This window comes from Protopterus annectens, chromosome 7.part0 (genome assembly GCF_019279795.1).
Source record: "Protopterus annectens isolate FY-2018-M chromosome 7.part0, PAN1.0, whole genome shotgun sequence".
Taxonomy (NCBI): domain Eukaryota; kingdom Metazoa; phylum Chordata; order Ceratodontiformes; family Protopteridae; genus Protopterus; species Protopterus annectens.
Window position 1 is genome coordinate 600,081,619 of NC_056739.1, and position 16,641 is coordinate 600,098,259.

General features: G+C 45.0%; 1 protein-coding gene across 3 annotated transcripts in view; it reads right to left on the reverse strand.

Moving 5' to 3' along the window:
- The window catches only part of CSK (C-terminal Src kinase), a 2,395,116-nt gene that overhangs the window by 1,991,070 nt on the left and 387,405 nt on the right, over window positions 1–16,641 (reverse strand). Inside the window, exon 1 of one of the 3 annotated variants that reach the window (XM_044077193.1) lies at window positions 5,292–5,400. The exons of the other annotated variants lie outside the window; for them this stretch is intronic. The gene's annotated coding sequence lies outside the window, so the exon portion shown is untranslated. Of the gene's footprint in view, window positions 1–5,291; window positions 5,401–16,641 lie in introns of those variants that run through there. 3 annotated transcript variants of the gene reach the window in all.

A 16,641-nucleotide genomic window follows, 5' to 3' on the forward strand; every position in this document is an offset into this window, starting at 1 on the left:
AGTCCTTGTGCAACATTTGTCCAATTGGTAATTCTGGGGAGAGGCAAACAGGTCTATATATCTGGGCTCCCCCATTTGCTTGTCAACATGTTGAAAATCCTTGGTTCCAGTTTCCACTCGTGTGGGTCCATGAGATTTCTGCTTTGTCCGTCTGCCAGTGTATTTAATTTTCCTGACAGGAATTGAGCTTGTAGGTACACTTGGTAGCTCAAGGCTGTGCTCCACAATGCCATAGGTAGTCTGCAGAGGGGGTAAGAATGTGTACCCCCCTGCTTGTTTATGTACCACATAACAGCGGTGTTGTCCGTCTTTACCATTAGTTGTCCTGGAAGAATGTGGTCCTTGAAGGCTGTCAGAGCATTCTGTACAGCTAACATTTCTTTTTGATTGACATGCAGGTGCATTTGACTTGGGTTCCATTTGCCCTGAATGCACTTCCCTGCCAGGTGAGCCCCCCCCATGCATAGTCTGATGCGTTTGTTGTTAGGGTTTGGGCGGCAAGGGGTGGTGTGTGAAAGGTAGTCCCTTGTTTTGGTGGTAGGCCTCTGCCCACCAAAGGAACTCTAGGCGTAGGCAATGTATGATAGGAATCATTGATTCTAGGTCTTGAGAATGTGCATACCCATAGGCTTTTTACATACCACTGTAGTTTCTCATATGCAGTCTTGCATATGGAATTAGAAGAATGCAGGAGGCCATGAACCCTAAGGCTTGCAGTATTTGTCTTGCAGACAGCTGGGTTTTTGTGGCCATTTGTTTGAAGTAGGTTGTCAAATGGATTTGCTTCTCTGGCGTGAGGTAAGCCATCTGGTAAGTTGTATTCAAGCTTGCTCCCAGGAAAATAATTTGTTGACAGGGTACCGTGTGCGATTTCTTTTCATTCATGATGTACCCCAGACAAGTTAGAACCCTTTGTACAAAGGCCAGATGATTCAAAAGTATGTCCTGGCTTTCTGCCTGAATTAGACAATCATCCAGGTATGGGTATATTTGAATATTTTTTTGTCTGCAAACTGCAATAACTGGAGCTAGGCACTTTGTGAATACCCTGGGCACAGTAGATAAGTCAAAGGGCAGTGCAGAGAACTGATAGTGAGTGTAGCCTGCTTTGAAGCGTAGGTAACTTATGCAAGATTCCCTGATTGGGATGTGCAGGTATGCTTCTTTTAAATCTAGTGTTGCCAACCAGGCATCTTTGCCTAACATAGGAAGTAACTGGTGAAGAGTCAGCATCTTGAATTTTGGAATCTCCAAAAAGGTGTTTAGAGTAGACAGGTCCAGGATAGGACGCCATGAATTGTCTTTTCTGGGTACCAGGAAAAGTCTCGAGTAGAAACCTTGCCCCTTTTCCTCTTCTGGTACCAGTTGAATAGCCCATATGCTTAAGACAGAAAGCATTTGTTTTTGGGCCTCTGCCCACTGATTTGTGGGTAGGTCCAGCCACCAGCCTGGTGTTGGCAACATGTGGAAGTGAAATCTGTATCCCTGGGACACTATATTCAAAACCCATTTGTCCTGGGTAATGAGTCCTCAATTCTTTGCATGAAGAGCAATCTTTCCCCCCAAAGGGGCAGTCAGTTGATAAGTGCTTGAAAATTTTAAAAGGAAGTCACTGAGACAGTTTACCATGGGGGAAGTCTTATTACTCCCAGATTTGGAAGTGGAGGCCCCCCCCCCACTGCTTAGTTCTGTGTGTCCCCTGGGACCGAAATCTGGGGGTTTTGCTGTGTCTAGGTTTGGCTTGAGAAGACCTGGAAGGGGCTGGAAAGGACCAATTCTTAGAGGGCCAGTGCCTACTAAATCTAGGAGGCTGAACTTGTAAAAAATCTTTAACAGTTTGCATAGATTTAGCTTTATCTTCCAACTTTTTAAGAACTTCCTCAGCCTTGTTGCTAAACAGGCGGTCCTGATTTAAAGGAGCATCCAACAATTTAACTTTAACATGATCAGGCAAAGACTGCTTCTTAAGCCAAGCATGCCTTCTGAGCACAGACCCAGTAACAGCAGCCCTGCAAGAGGCCTCTAATGAATCAAAACCACATTGCAAAGTATGTTTTCCAACTTGTTCAGCAGAATGCATGAAATCCTGCAATTCTTTATTTTCCACACAGTCAGGAATCAACATCATTTTCTGTTTAAGCAGTCCAATAACATGTTGCTGACATTTTAACATATGAAACTGGCAGTTTAAAGCCTTAATGGCCAAGGTTGCAGAAATGTAAACCTTCTTACCCCATCTATCCAGCGCCCTGGAGTCTCAATCAGAAGGGGTAGGATTTTTAGCAGTAGAAACCTTAATGTCCTTGGGCCCCTGTGAAATAGTCTCTGGATCTGCAATAGGATTTTTAAAAAGGAACTTTTGGGACTCAGGGACCCTGTAGTATCCGTCAGGTTTTCTGGGAGCAGGAGGCAGGGAATCAGGGGTCAAGCTAGATTCTGAAAAAGCATCATCAACAATGTCTAGTACAGGAGGAATAGCTAAAGGCCTATGCTGAGGTAGAAGAAGGAAATCCCTAAGCCTCTTTTTTGAATCAGAAAAATCCTGGCTTTCCCAGTGGAAATGCTCCCTTAGAAGGTTTCACCAAAAGAAAAATCCTCAGGAGGGGAAGCAGATGGAATGGAGTCCTCTGCATCAGAATCTTCATAAGTAGATAAGGGCAAATCCAGATCATCAGAAGAATCAGAAACAACAGAATCCTGATCAGAAGATTCATAATCAACTTCAGTCCTAGGCCTCTTAGAAGGGGGGGGGGGGGTTGGCTACCCCTGATTAGAGTTATCAGATCTTCAGCCATTCTTATCATTTTTTTTTTAGGCATAGAGGCCTAAGCATGTGGCCTGGGCATTGGTTTTTTAGGCATGGATCGAGATTTAGGCCTAAGTAAAAGAAGGAGGCGTTGGTTTAATATGCAAGTCCGTAGGCCTGAATACACCCTCAGAAGCCGGTGCCTGCACAGCGGCTCCGGACCCATCCGAGGTACAGACATCCGCAGGTTCCTTAGTTGAAGCATCTCGTGGCATACCGGACTCCGAATGGGTCTCAATAGAGGCTTGCGAATCAGAAGTAGCGGGTATCAGGGGCTGTGAAAGTGCCTCACTGAGTACCAGCGAACTGGCTTAGGAGAAGCGTCGTCGGCAGTTTTGGACCTTGGCGGCCTGTCTCTGTCTTTATCTTTGCATTTTTTCGGAATCCTGGTAGTCGGATGGCTAACCACGACATTTCTGGATAATTAAACAGAGAACCGAAATATTTAGTGGCAAAAATATACCGACGACGGATAGTGCGCAGATTAAATAAAGCACAAAACCGACAGCAAGGTACGTCGTGGTCATGGCCTAGGCAAGGATTACAGTATGAATGAAAATCTTTATGAGGTATTTGCTTTCCACAAGTAATGCATTTATTAACTTTTACTGACATCGGTAAGGAGCAAGAAAAAGTTTCCCCAACGGGGTACTTAGCTTTAGTTGAAGACTTTGGTTCTGAAACTCGAAAACGAAAATTCCAGGAGTCGGCCGACCAGCACTTGTGAACTGCTTCTGCTTCAGGCACCGCAAGGCAAGAAAGACTGATGTAATGGCGTCAACTGATGTAATGGCGTCAGCTGCATGTTTTATACCCCTGACGACCTAATGTCATGGAAGAAGGGACAGCAAACGACACAGGACCCAAGACTTTGTTAATCAGGCCGACTGAGGGCTACCTGCAAGCAGATAACCCAAATGTAATGACTACAACAGTGAAACACGAAGAACATCAGATGTTTTTGTGAAGGTGATTTGGGAGAGACAGGAAGGAAGCAAGAGGAAATGAGAATGTCATGCAAAGACAAGGATGGAGGGCATGACAGAAGACTAGCAATTGTCAGCTATGACTGTCAAAGTTGGTAGGAAAGTGTCATTAAATCAAGAAAAGTGACAACAGTTGATGTGACACCTCCAACCCAATGTAGAGAAAATGAAAAAAGTGGGGTTGATGATGATGGTATATATCTATACACACAACTCATAATCTCCTGTACATTCATAACAGTCCTGGAAGGCCTTGAGGCAGCAACATTTCAGACTATACAAAAGAAACTTAGCTTTATTAATACCCATCCCCTACATAAGCAGTACAAGAAACAAACATCTTCAACACACTGCCCTCTCCTACACATCAACTCTGTACAATCACTCTAGACCAGACAATGTTTATAAAAGAAGTGGTAGAAGCCAAACATTTGCCAGAAAATGCTCAGCCTGATGAGGTATCATCGTACCTGACTTCAAATTGCTTCTTGGTGGTCAGAAAGCTGGCAATCAAAAAGTTGACATATTGGCCAAAAAAGGGCTGAAACTTGGAAAATCGTAACACACAAAAGCAGCATTTAAAAAATAAATAAATGACTTCCACAGGGGTCGCAATGGTTGCGGCAAGCTTCTTGCACTCTCCATGAGGGAGCCAACTTCAAAGTTAAACATCCTTGGGACAAAAGGCACAAACCCTGCTCCAAAGTTGTGCACTCACAATTAAAATACACTGTGACATTAAAATGTGGCACTTTTCATTGAATAGCTTATCTGAAAGCCCATTTTCATCATTCATTTTACCCTCTTAATTAAAATATATTCTGAAGTTCCAAAATGAGACTATTATTCTGTTCATCTGAAAGTCAATATATTGATCAATTACTTTATGGATGGAACTCACAGAAAAATTTTGTCTGTTACCATATGGGAAACTCATCAGCTAGATTACATTAAATGAACTGCATGATTAAACTTCTCCCCCTTTCCCAATAAGGGACCTGGTGGCTTCCTTAATTTAAGATAATGGTGCATATACTGCGGTGGTGGTGCTGCGGTAGCATTGTCGCCTCACAGTAAGACGTTGTCCTGTTCGATTCTCAGCTAGAGAGTCTTCTGTATGGAGACGTGTGAATGGGCGTACCTTCGTTGAAAGTTGTGTGTCAGGGCCGGCAATTCGGCACATAAAAATTTACTACCAATCATTAGCAGACCGGAGTTCCGCTGTGGCAACCCCTAACCGGGAAAAGCCGAAAGACACAACAACAACCTGTTATAATGGTGCATGTTTTCCTAATTAAACAAAACTAAACTAAACATCAAGTGATACACAATCTTGCATGATGTTGTGAAACCTGCCACAGACAAAAACAACTCTAACAGAAAGTGGAAAAAGTTTTTCCCCCAACTGAAAGTAACAGATGTTTGAATAAAAGGATCGTCAATGAGGCATCACTTCTTTTCCACGGGAATTAGCCATGGAAGACATCCATACTTCTCACCTGATCTCCAAGTCCTTCAGATTTCCTCAGATTGGAATTTAACTTCTCTCCTTCCACAGGATATCAGCCTGATTTGTAGCGAAAAGGGAACCTTTAGTTCTTTTTTGGCTAAGGCTATTGCCAACAAGTGTCCTGAAAGATGAAGATCCCGCATTAAGAGAGATCTAGGTATTCAAGTACATTTCTAAAGTCCACCCAGTTTCCCAAAGCCCCAGAAGTAGCCAAAGCCTTGGTAGAGTGGGCTCTGACCCTGCCTATAAGTGTCTTGTCATGGTAAGAACAAAAAGAGTTATGTACTTACCATAACTTGGAATCTGTGATATCCAGTATCATTTATTCATCACAGATGGGTCTTGGATCTGACCTCAGATCTGAGCTGGAAACTAATAGACAGATCCAGAGCTCAAAAGTACAGTTTTGTACCTACCATAAATGTAGATGTCCAATAGGTATGCATCTGCAGTCCTTACATATGGGTTGTCCTGCCTCAGGCAGCCCCTCGGTCGGCCGGATTCCAAAGTCTGGGTCTGGCGTCGGCTGATGTCGCCCCTTTCCCGACGTCAGAGCGCCTGGGATATAAAAGTGTCAGCCGACGCCATATTCCTCAGTTTTTCTTGCCCCAGATGCCAGTTGCCCCTCTAAGTAAGGCTAAATTTGGAGAGATGAAAAAATTCCAAACATGTACAGCAATAAAAAACAAATACACCATAAAAGATAACCCCAGCTAGCTACAATGAGGGATAGGTACCCAAAGTATACCACAGAGGGGTAGGAGGGAGGGAAAGCCTGACTGCAGATGCATACCTATCGGACATCTACATTTATGGTAGGTACAAAACTGTACTATGTCCTTCAAGGATGCATCTGCAGTCCTTACATATGGGTAGAATACCATAGCCAAGCTGGGGGAGGTAGGACCTAAGAAAAGGATGGTGTAGCTAACAAGCCCTGCAGGACTGCAGTAGCAAAGCCTGCCCTGGATCTGGAACATAAGGGCAAGTTGTAATGCTTGGAAAATGTATGCACGGAGCTCCATGTAGCAGCTTCTAAAATGTCCTTTGTAGCCACCCCTCTTAAGAAGGCTGTGGAGGTGGCTGTTGCTCTGGTGGAATGAGGCCTTATGTTAGCTGGCACAGCTTTTCCATGAAAGGAGTAACAGAACCGAATGCAATTTCCTATCCATTTTGAAACTGTCTGTTTGGAAATTGCTTTTCCTTGTACAGCAGCATATGCTACAAAGAGTTGGTCAGTTTTTCTGTAAGTCTTAGTTCTGTCCAAGTAGTAGCGCAACTGTCTGTGGATGTCCAAAGTATGCAGAAGTTTCTCTCCTTTATTTTGTGGATTTGGAAAGAAGGTAGGCAGGTGAATAGCTTGGTTCAGTGAAACCCTGGATACCACCTTTGGCATGAATGAAGGACTGGTTCTCTGTCCTGATGAAAAATGAGAAATGGCTGTACTGCCATGAGGGCCTGTTAACTCAGATACTCTTCTTGCTGAGGTTATGGCCAGAAGGAAGGCAGTCTTCCAAGACAGGAATTGTAGTTCTGAAGATGCTGCTGGTTCAAAGGGGGGAAGAGTTAATTTTTCCAACATGAAGTTAAGGTCCCATGTAGGCACTGGTGGTTTCCTTGGAGGGTTGATGTTTTCTATCCCACTTAGAAACTGCCTTAGCAGAGGATGAGAGAATACAGGTGGATCAGTGTTGTACTCTGCTGAAATTGCTGAAGCATGAATCTTTATGGAGGAATAAGAAAGGCCATTATGGAGCATTTCAGCCAAGTATTCCAGAATATGTGGAATGCTCATCACTGTCGGATCTTGACCCTTTGCGGTGTTCCAGGTACGAAATCTTTTCCATTTTGCTGAATATGCTTTTCTTGTGGAAGGCCGCCGGGCTTCCATGATGATATCCTGTACCCTCTTGGATAGCTTATCCTGGCGAGGAGTCAAGGAATCTTCCAGGCTGTTAGCTGTAAGGTTTTTAGGCTGGAGTGCAGAGTCTTGTAATTGTGCTGTGTCAGAAGAAGTGGCCATTGTGGTAGTGGCCAAGGTTTCGTGAGTGACATGCTCCTTAACAGTGGGTACCAGTGTTGTCTTGGCCAGTCTGGAGCTATCAGAATTACTTTTGGTTGCTCTGTCCTGATCTTCAGTAAGACCATGGTCATTAATGGCAGTGGTGGGAATGCATATACTGTTAGAGTATTCCAGCTGAAGGAGAGGGCATCCACTTTCCATGCTTGAGAATGGTATGTCCTTGTGCAGAATTTCCTCAGTTGATGGTTGTGGTGGGAGGCAAAAGGATCTATGTCCGGCCTTCCCCATGATTGTGTTATCTGGAGAAAGATATCTGGGTGCAACATCCATTCGTGTGGATCCATGATGTTTCTGCTCAGGCTGCCCGCCAGTACATTGTCTTTTCCTGGTACGAACTGGGATTGTAGCTCTATATTGAGTTTTAGGAAAAGTTCCCACAGATTCATTGCCAGCCTGCAAAGAGGGTATGAATGGGTACCTCCTTGCTTGTTTATGTACCACATAACTGTGGTATTGTCTGTCTTTATTAACAGGTGACCTTGGTGCAGGAAGTGCTTAAAGGCCTCGATGGAATGCATCACTGCCAGCATTTCCTTTTGGTTGATGTGCAGATGCAATTCTTTTTGTGTCCATTGTCCTTGAATGCATCTGCCCTCCATGTGCGCTCCCCATCCATGGTCTGAGGCGTCCGTTGTAATGGTTTGGCTGATATGTGGCTTGCTGAAAGGCAGGCCCATGTTTGACTGGCTTGCTTTTGCCCACCACAGGAATTCCTTTTGAAGGCATGGAATGAGGGAGATCAAAGTTTCTAGGCTGTGACTGTGCTGAGACCATAGACTCCTTAGGTACCATTGTAGTTTCCTCATATGCAGCCTTGCTTGTGGAATCAGAAGAATGCAAGATGCCATGAAACCCAGGGCCTGCAGGATTTTCCTTGCAGTTAGCTGGGTTTATGTTGTCAGATTTCTGAAATAAACCGGTAATTGTGCTTGTTTTTCTTCTGTGAGAAAAGCCATTTGGGTGTTTGTATCCAGTTTTGCACCCAGGAAAATTATTCGTTGGGATGGAACAAGTTTGATTTCTGAATGTTGACTGTGTATCCCAAGGCGTTTTACCAGTGTTTGCTGGCTGTCCGCTTGTATGAGGCAGTCGTCCAGGTATGGGTATATTTGAATCCCCTGAAGTCTGCAATGTGCAATTACTGATGCCAGGCATTTCGTGAATACTCTGGGCGCAGTAGATAAGCCAAAGGGCAATGCTGAGAACTGATAATGCTCTGAGCCTGCAAGAAATCTGAGGTGTCTTCTGCAACTTTGTCTGATAGGGACATGCAGGTATGCCTCCTTGAGGTCTAGAGTTACCAGCCAGGACCCCTTGCCCAGCATGGGAAGGAGTTGCTGTAAGGTCAGCATTTTGAATTTTGACACGATGAGGTAAGTATTCAGTGCGGACAAGTCCAGAATAGGCCTCCATTGATTTTCTTTTCTTGGAACAAGGAATAGTCTGGAATAAAATCCTTGGCCTTGTTCTGTGAGAGGAACCCTTTCTATTTCTTTCATTTGTAGTAGTTTGGAAATTTGTTTGAAAGCCTCTGCCCTTTGATTTGGTGGCAGGTTTGGCATGCCTTGTCTTTTTGGTAATGTATGAAAATGGAATCTGTATCCTTTGTCTATTATTTGCAGTATCCATTTGTCCTTTGTAATACTGTGCCAATTTTTTGAGAATAAAGATAGCTTTACGCCCAAAGGTGCTTCCAATTGAGCCCTGGTTGGCGGGGTCAAAGTCAAGTCATTGAGATGGTCCTTGTGTAGTAGTTGTAGGTCCTGCAGTACCTCTCTGGTTAGGAGGCTGCCATTGACATCCTCTGTAGGAGCCTCGAGCTTGCCCTCTACCTCTGGCACGCCTGTTTCTGCCTCTTTGAAATTTTTCTGTGTCCGGAAAGGACTAATTCTTAGAAGGCCAATTTCTGCTGAATCTTGGTGGTTGGACCTGGAGAAAATCTTTGACTGTTTGTACTGATTTAGCCTTTTCCTCAAATTTCTTTAAGACCTCTTGAGCCGTGGAGCCAAATAACTTTTGCTTTTCAAGCGGAGCATCCAGAAGCTTTGCTTTAACATGATCTGGCAGTGTTTGTTCCTTCAGCCAAGCATGTCTACGTATGACTGCACCTGTCAGTGCTGACCTACATGAAGCTTCCAATGCATCATAACCACACTGCAAGAAATGGTTGCTAAACTGCTGGGAGTTATGTACCAGATCCTGAAGTGCCTTGCGATCTAGGGGTTCAGGCGAAGATAGTTTTTTATGCAATTCATCTAACAAATACTCTTGGTACTGTATCATATGGAATTGACAATTTAATGCCCTCATAGAAAGAGTGGAAGTATACACTTTTTTTCCCAATCTCTCTAAAGCCCTGGACTCCCTTTCAGAAGGAAGTGGATTTTTAGTAGTGGTGGATGCAACCCCTTTAGGGCCCTGGGAAATAGTTTCTGGGTCAGCAGAGTGGCCCTTGTAAAGGAAATGATGCGAGTCCGGGACCCTGTAGTACCTGTCGGGTTTCACAGGAGCCGGAGGAAGGGAGTCAGGGGAAACACTAGACTCAGAGTACACATCATCAATGACATTTAAAACAGGAGGAATAGCCAAAGGTCTATGCGGAGGTAAATGCAAAAAAATCCTTAACCTCTTCCTGGAATCAGGGAATTCCTGGCCCTGCCATTTGAAATGCTCTCTCATGGAGTCCCAAAGGACAACTCTTCAGGAGGGGAGGCCGAGGGAATAGATTCCTCTGCATCAGAATCCTTGTAGGCCGTAAAGGCCTCCGCCTGGTAGTCTGACAGGGCAGAGTCATCTGAGGCCTCATCAGAAGACTGGGGATCTGTCTGCTCAACCCTGGGCCTTTTGTCTTGAGGAGGTTGAGAGCCCCTGTCCGGATGTGGCTGAGAGCCCCTAATTAAGGAAATAAGGTCCTCAGCTAAACTCAAAATCTGTGAACCGGTAGTGGATCCTTGAGGAATAGCCTTGGGAGGGAGAGATTTTGGCTGTTTAGCAGCTTTAGCACGTGTAAATGCCTTTATGGACATGGATACAGGAGGCCTGGCTGCCCCACGTGCTGGAGTAGCTTTATCCAGAGAAATGGTGTCGGACATTTCCAGAGCACCGGTTTCAGAGGGGAAATTCTATGACCGACTCAGGAGTGGCCTCCGGGACCGAGGTTGTCGGTTGTGCGGTTTCGTCGGTCGGAAGCACTAAGGATTCGGTTTCAGCAGAGACCGAGACACTCGCGGTAGGCCTAGGCGTGGTTTCGGCCGAAACCACGGTCCACGTGTGTCGGTCCTTGTCCTTCCGTTTTTTGGATAAATGAGGTGTCGGAAGCTCCGACGGCATGTTGTAACAGTAATTTTCCCTAAAAAAATTACTCTGCAAACTCCGCCCGATGCCTAAGAGTGCGTCTATTGAAGGAAGCACAGGCTGCACAGGCCGAGACGTCGTGGTCTGGGCCTAGGCAGGGTAGGCAGTAAGAGTGGAAATCCTTATGAGGTATTTGTTTCCCACAAGTTAAACAATTATTAACTTTAACCGTTAGATCTGACATCGGCTGAGGCAAGAAAGAGTCCCCAACGGGGTACTTAGCTTTTTGAAGTCTTCTGTAGCTGAAATCACAGGAGCTGGCCGACCGGCACTTGCAAACTGCTTCTGCTTCGAGCACCGCGCGGCAAGAAAGACTGAGGAAGATGGCGTCGGCTGACGCTTTTATATCCCAGGCGCTCTGACGTCGGGAAAGGGGCGACATCAGCTGACGCCGGACCCAGACTTTGGAATCCGGCCGACCGAGGGGCTGCCTGAGGCAGGACAACCCATATGTAAGGACTGCAGATGCATCCTTGAAGGACATCTCCTTCAGCTCATATAATTCCCTGCTGAAATCTAACCCTCACATCAAGTTTGCTGAATAAATAGGAGCACAGAAAAGTTCTGCGCAGGAAAAACAAACTATCCCAAATCGGAACCATCCCAGCTCTACCAGATCCCCAGAAGGCAGGGGGAAGGAGGGAGGGAACATGATGAATAATGACACTGGAGAGCATAGATTCCAAACTGTGGTTAAGTACATAACTCTTTATCTGATATCTGTGTCATTATCACGGATGGGTCAGAATCCCCAGCTACTATGAGCTCTGGGTGTCCTCAAAGAAGGATATGGTGGAGCACAGAGGCGCCAAAGGAAACCCTATTCCTAGACCCCAAAAGTAACTTACAGTGGGTAAGTGTGGGGATAAGACCAAGTAGCAGCAGCACAAATCTCATCCAAGGAAAGTTTAGCTAAGAAGGTCAACGACGTAGCCACAGACCTTATAGAGTAGGCTTTAACTGGTCTAGATACAGAAAAGTTGTGTAAAATCTTACTATAACCATAGATGTCCTTCTCTTCTATGTTGCAGTACTCATCACATATGGGTTTACTCCTCTTGCTACCTGAATGTCTGGCCAGTATACAAAAGTTTTCAGTCACTGTATGGTGCATGGCTAATGAAACGTGGGCCATAAAAGTGATGTTTGCATGCACCAGCCCTCAGAAAGTACAGTTGTGTACACTTACCATAAATGTAGATGTTTGACTGTATTCACTGTTGCAGTCATCACCTGTAGGTTATCCCTGCTGTCGTAGTTCCCGGCCGGCCCAAATACCAGAGTCAATGTTTTTGTGCGCTGGCTACTGTCACCTGCAGTCTGACATCAGGTCGTCAGTACTATAAAGCAAGGTAGCCCTCGGTACCTTGGATAAGGGAGATAAGATCCTCCGCCATTTTAAGCATTTCAGCTTGGGGTGGGGGAGCAGTAACAAGATGGTGGCTAGAAGCAGATTTCCTAGGAGTGGCCTGGCTTCGAGGCCTGAGAGAATCAGTCAGTCTCTGAGACATGGCAGTCGGATGAGAAGACGTCAGTTTTTGTCTAGAATCGGTAGTGCGAACGGCCTCCTTGGAAGCCGGTGTCTGTGTTGCGGCTCCGGAGTCAACTGATGCAGAGATAGCCAAAGGCTCGGAAGACTAAGTGGATTTCTGCGGCATACCAGACTCCAAAGGGTCTCGGCAGAGGCCTGCATAGAAAGAGTCAGGCATCAGGGGCTGCAAAAGCGCCTCACTGAATTCCGGACAACTGATGACTTGCTTAGCAATAACACCGTCGGAAGGCTTAGCCTTGTGTGACCTGTCTCTATCTTTAAGTTTTTTGGGAATATAGGTGGAGTGTTGGCTGAAAAACGCCACATCGGAATTTGAAGACAGAACATGAAAATAATTTTCTACAAAAAGAGCACTACTGCGAATGGTTCTCCCACTAAAGAGGGCACAGAACTGGCAACGAGGGACATCGGGGTCTGGACCTAAACAAGTGATGCAGTAAGAATGAAAGTCTCGGTGTGGGAATCTGCTTTCCACAGGCAAGACAATTGTTAACTTTTTCGGACATCAGTTACAGCAAGAAAAAAGGGTACTTAGCTTTAGACATTTTCTGCTGAAATTCGACTTCTGGTAGCGACTGACCGGCACTCATGCAAAAGTACAGTTTTGTACCTACCATAAATGTAGATGTTCGAAGATCCACATTGCTGCAGTCCTAACACTTGGGTAGTCCGCTGTCCCAGTCGGCCCGAATACCAAAGTATATGGCTGACGTCGGTCAAGGCGCATTAGTCTGACGTCAGGACGTCAGGGTACAAATGCGCATGACCGACGTCATATCCTCAGTCTTTTCTTGCCCCAGATGTCAGAAGACCCTAAAAAGATAAGGCTAAAACCAAAAAACACCACACACTCCTGCACCAAATATATATACAATATATACAAATTTACAAGAGTATAACCTCACCCACACAACCACCCCTAAACACAGAGGGAAGGAGGGAGGAATTGGACTGCAGCAATGTGGATCTTGAACATCTACATTTATGGTAGGTACAAAACTGTACTATGTTCTTCATACCACATTGCTGCAGTCCTAACACTTGGGTAGAATCCCAAAGCAGAGGTAAGGGAGGCTGGCAAATCATAAGGAAGCAGGAGCTGACAACATGCCCTGCAAAATGGCCGTGGCAAAACCAGCCCTAGATTTAGAGTAGAGAGGAAGGTGGTAATGCTTAGAGAAAGTATGCACTGAACTCCAAGTAGCTGCCTCCAAAATATCCTTAGTTGCCACCCCTTAGAAATGCTGTTGAAGTGGCAGTAGCCCTAGTGGAATGAGGCCTAATCCCAGCTGGAATCTCCTTGCCATGATGGGAATAACAAAATGCAATGCAAAACCCAATCCACTTAGAAATAGTTTGTTTTGACACAGGCTTGCCCTGAGAACTCAAAGCAAAAGAAACAAACAACTGCTGAGACTGCCTAAAATCCTTAGTCCTGCTTAAATAATAACGCAACTGCCTGTGTACATCTAAAGTGTGCAAAATCTTTTCCCCTTATTTTGGGGATCTGCATAAAAGGTAGGCAAATGAATAGTTTGGTTTAAAGCCACACTAGAAACCACTTTAGGCATAAAGGAAGGATTAGTGCGTAAAGATACCCTATCCTTATGAAAAATCAGGAAAGGCTCAACCGCCATAAGGGCCTGCAATTCAGACACCCTTCTTGCAGATGTAATGGCTAACAAAAAGCAGTCTTCCATGACAAATATTTCAATTCAGCAGTAGCTGCAGGCTCAAAAGGTTGTAGAGTGAGTTTCTCCAACACAAAATTGAGGTCCCAAGCAGGAGTAGGAGCTCTACGTGGGGGTCTTATATTCTTTGCCCCTCTAAGAAATTGCTTGAACAAAGGATGAGAAAACAATGGTGGGTCACAATCATAGTGAGCTGAAATTGCTGCAGCATGAATCTTAATGGAAGAGAAAGACAAACCTTTGTCCAATAACTCAGTAAGATATTGAAGAGCCACACTCAAATTTGGCTCAGAAACATCCAAATCCTTTGCTGCACACCAAAATAAAAATCTCTTCCATTTTCCTGCGTACACTTTCCTTGTACTAGGTCTTCTGGCTTCCATAATCACATTCAAAACTTGTTGAGGAAGCTGAGACCTGCTATGGTTCAAAACAGAATATGCCAAGCTGTTAGATGAAGAGAGTGAAGCTTGACATTGAGCAGATGCCCGTCCTTCTGAGACAATAGGTGTGGAATCAAAGGTAAGGCCATGGAGGCTTCCTTACCAGACTCCTCAGCAATGGGTACCAGTGCTGCCGAGGCCAATCTGGAGCTATTAAAATCATCCTTGGCTTGTCTTGTCTGACCTTTAGAAGTACCTTTGGGAGGAGAGGCAGAGGTGGAAAGGCATACACATGAAGATTTTTCCAACTGAAAGAAAGAGCATCCACTTTCCAGGCTGTGTGATGAAACCTTTCGTGCAAAACTTTGGCAGCTGGTGGTTTAGTGGAGAAGCGAACAGATCTATGTCTGGAGTTCCCCATGACACTGTCAATGTCTGAAATACATGAAGATCCAGTTTCCACTCGTGGGGATCCATGATTTGCCTGCTTAACACATCTGCTAAGGAGTTCTGTGCTCCTGGCAGAAACCTTGCTTGAAGATTCAGCTGCAAGCTTAACGCAGTCTCCCACAAAATCATTGCTTGCCTGCATAGAGGATAAGAATGTGTTCCCCTTGTTTGTTGATGTACCACATGACAGTTGTGTTGTCTGTTAGAATCAACACCTGCCCTGGAAGAAGTAAATCCTTGAAAGCCAGTAATGCAAACTGGACTGCTAACATCTCCTTCATGTTGATATGTAGATGCTGCAGTCTGGCAGGCCACTTGTCTTGTATCCACTTTCCATTCAGATGAGCTCCCAAGCTGTGTCTGAGGCATCTGTCGTTAGAATCTGACTCGCCTCTGGCCGGGTCACAGAGAGTCCCTTGTTTAGGTGACATTCCTGAGCCCACCACAAAAATTCCTTTTGAATGCAAGGTATTATTTGAATGACAGTGTCCAAATCCTGGCAGTGCTGTGTCCATACATTTTGAGATACCATTGTAGCTTCCTCATATGCAGTTTGGCATTGGGAAGTACCAGAATACAAGATGCCATGAACCCTAAGGCTTGAAGGACTGTCCTTGCAGTCAGCCCGGACTGATGAGATAGTTGATGGAAGTAAAGAAAGATTCTTTTGTTTGTCCGGGGTTAAAAAGGCCATCTGGGTTGCTGTATTCAGTCTCACACCCAGAAAGCACATGTCTTGAGAGGGTACTAGACTGGACTTTATTTCGCTCACAGAATACCCTAGGCATCTTAGCACTGCTATCACATATTCCAAATGCTGAAGAAGCACGTCCCTTCCTTGAGCCAGAATCAGGCAATCGTCCAAATAAGGATAGATTTGTATTCCTTTTAGCCTGAAGAAAGCTATCACTGGAGCCAGAACCTTTGTGAATACTCTGGGCAGTAGATAAGCCAAAGGGCAATGCAGAGAACTGATAATGAGAATTCCCAGCTCGAAACGCAGATATTTCCTGCAAATTAGTCTGATAGGAACATGAAGGTAAGCTTCCTTGAGATCCAAAGTTACCATCCAGTGATCTTTGCCCAGCAGAGGTAAAAGCTGTTGTAACGTCAACATTTTGAACTTGGGAATGTCCAGATAAGTGTTGAGGATAGACAGATCCAAAATTGGTCTCCAAGTGTTCCCCTTTTGTGGTACTAGGAACAGGCGAGAATAAAATCCTAGGCCCCTTTCTGGCACAGGAACCGGCTGAATGGCCCCTATTTGGAGCAACAGAGAAATTTGCTTGTGAGCCTCTTTCCTTTGTTGAGGAGGAATGTCTGGCATGCCTTTGAAAGGAGGCAAGGTATGGAAATAAAACCTGTAACCGTGGTGAATGATATCCAATACCCATCTGTCTTGGGTAATTAAACTCCAGTTTTCTTTGAAAAGTGCCAACCTTCCTCCCAAAGGTGCTGCCAGTCGAGAAGATTCTGGCAGCTGAAAAGGCAGGTCATTGTGTCTGTTTACGAAAGGACTGACCCTGCCCTCACCAGAAGACTGAGCAGGTGAACTCCCTGTTCTAGGCCTAAAAGAACCTTGAGCTCTGCCTCTACCATGTCTAGACCTACCCCTAGACTGGGAATCATAAGCAGGATATGTCCACCCCTTGGTAGGCCAATTTCTACTAAACTTGGAGGCTGAACCTGCAAAAATCTTTAACAGTCTGCATAGACTTAGCCTTGTCTTCCATTTTCTTTAGAACTGCTTCCACAGGCGAACCAAACAACACATCAGATTGTAAAGGAGCATCTAAAATCCTTGTTTTCACATGCTCAGCTAAATT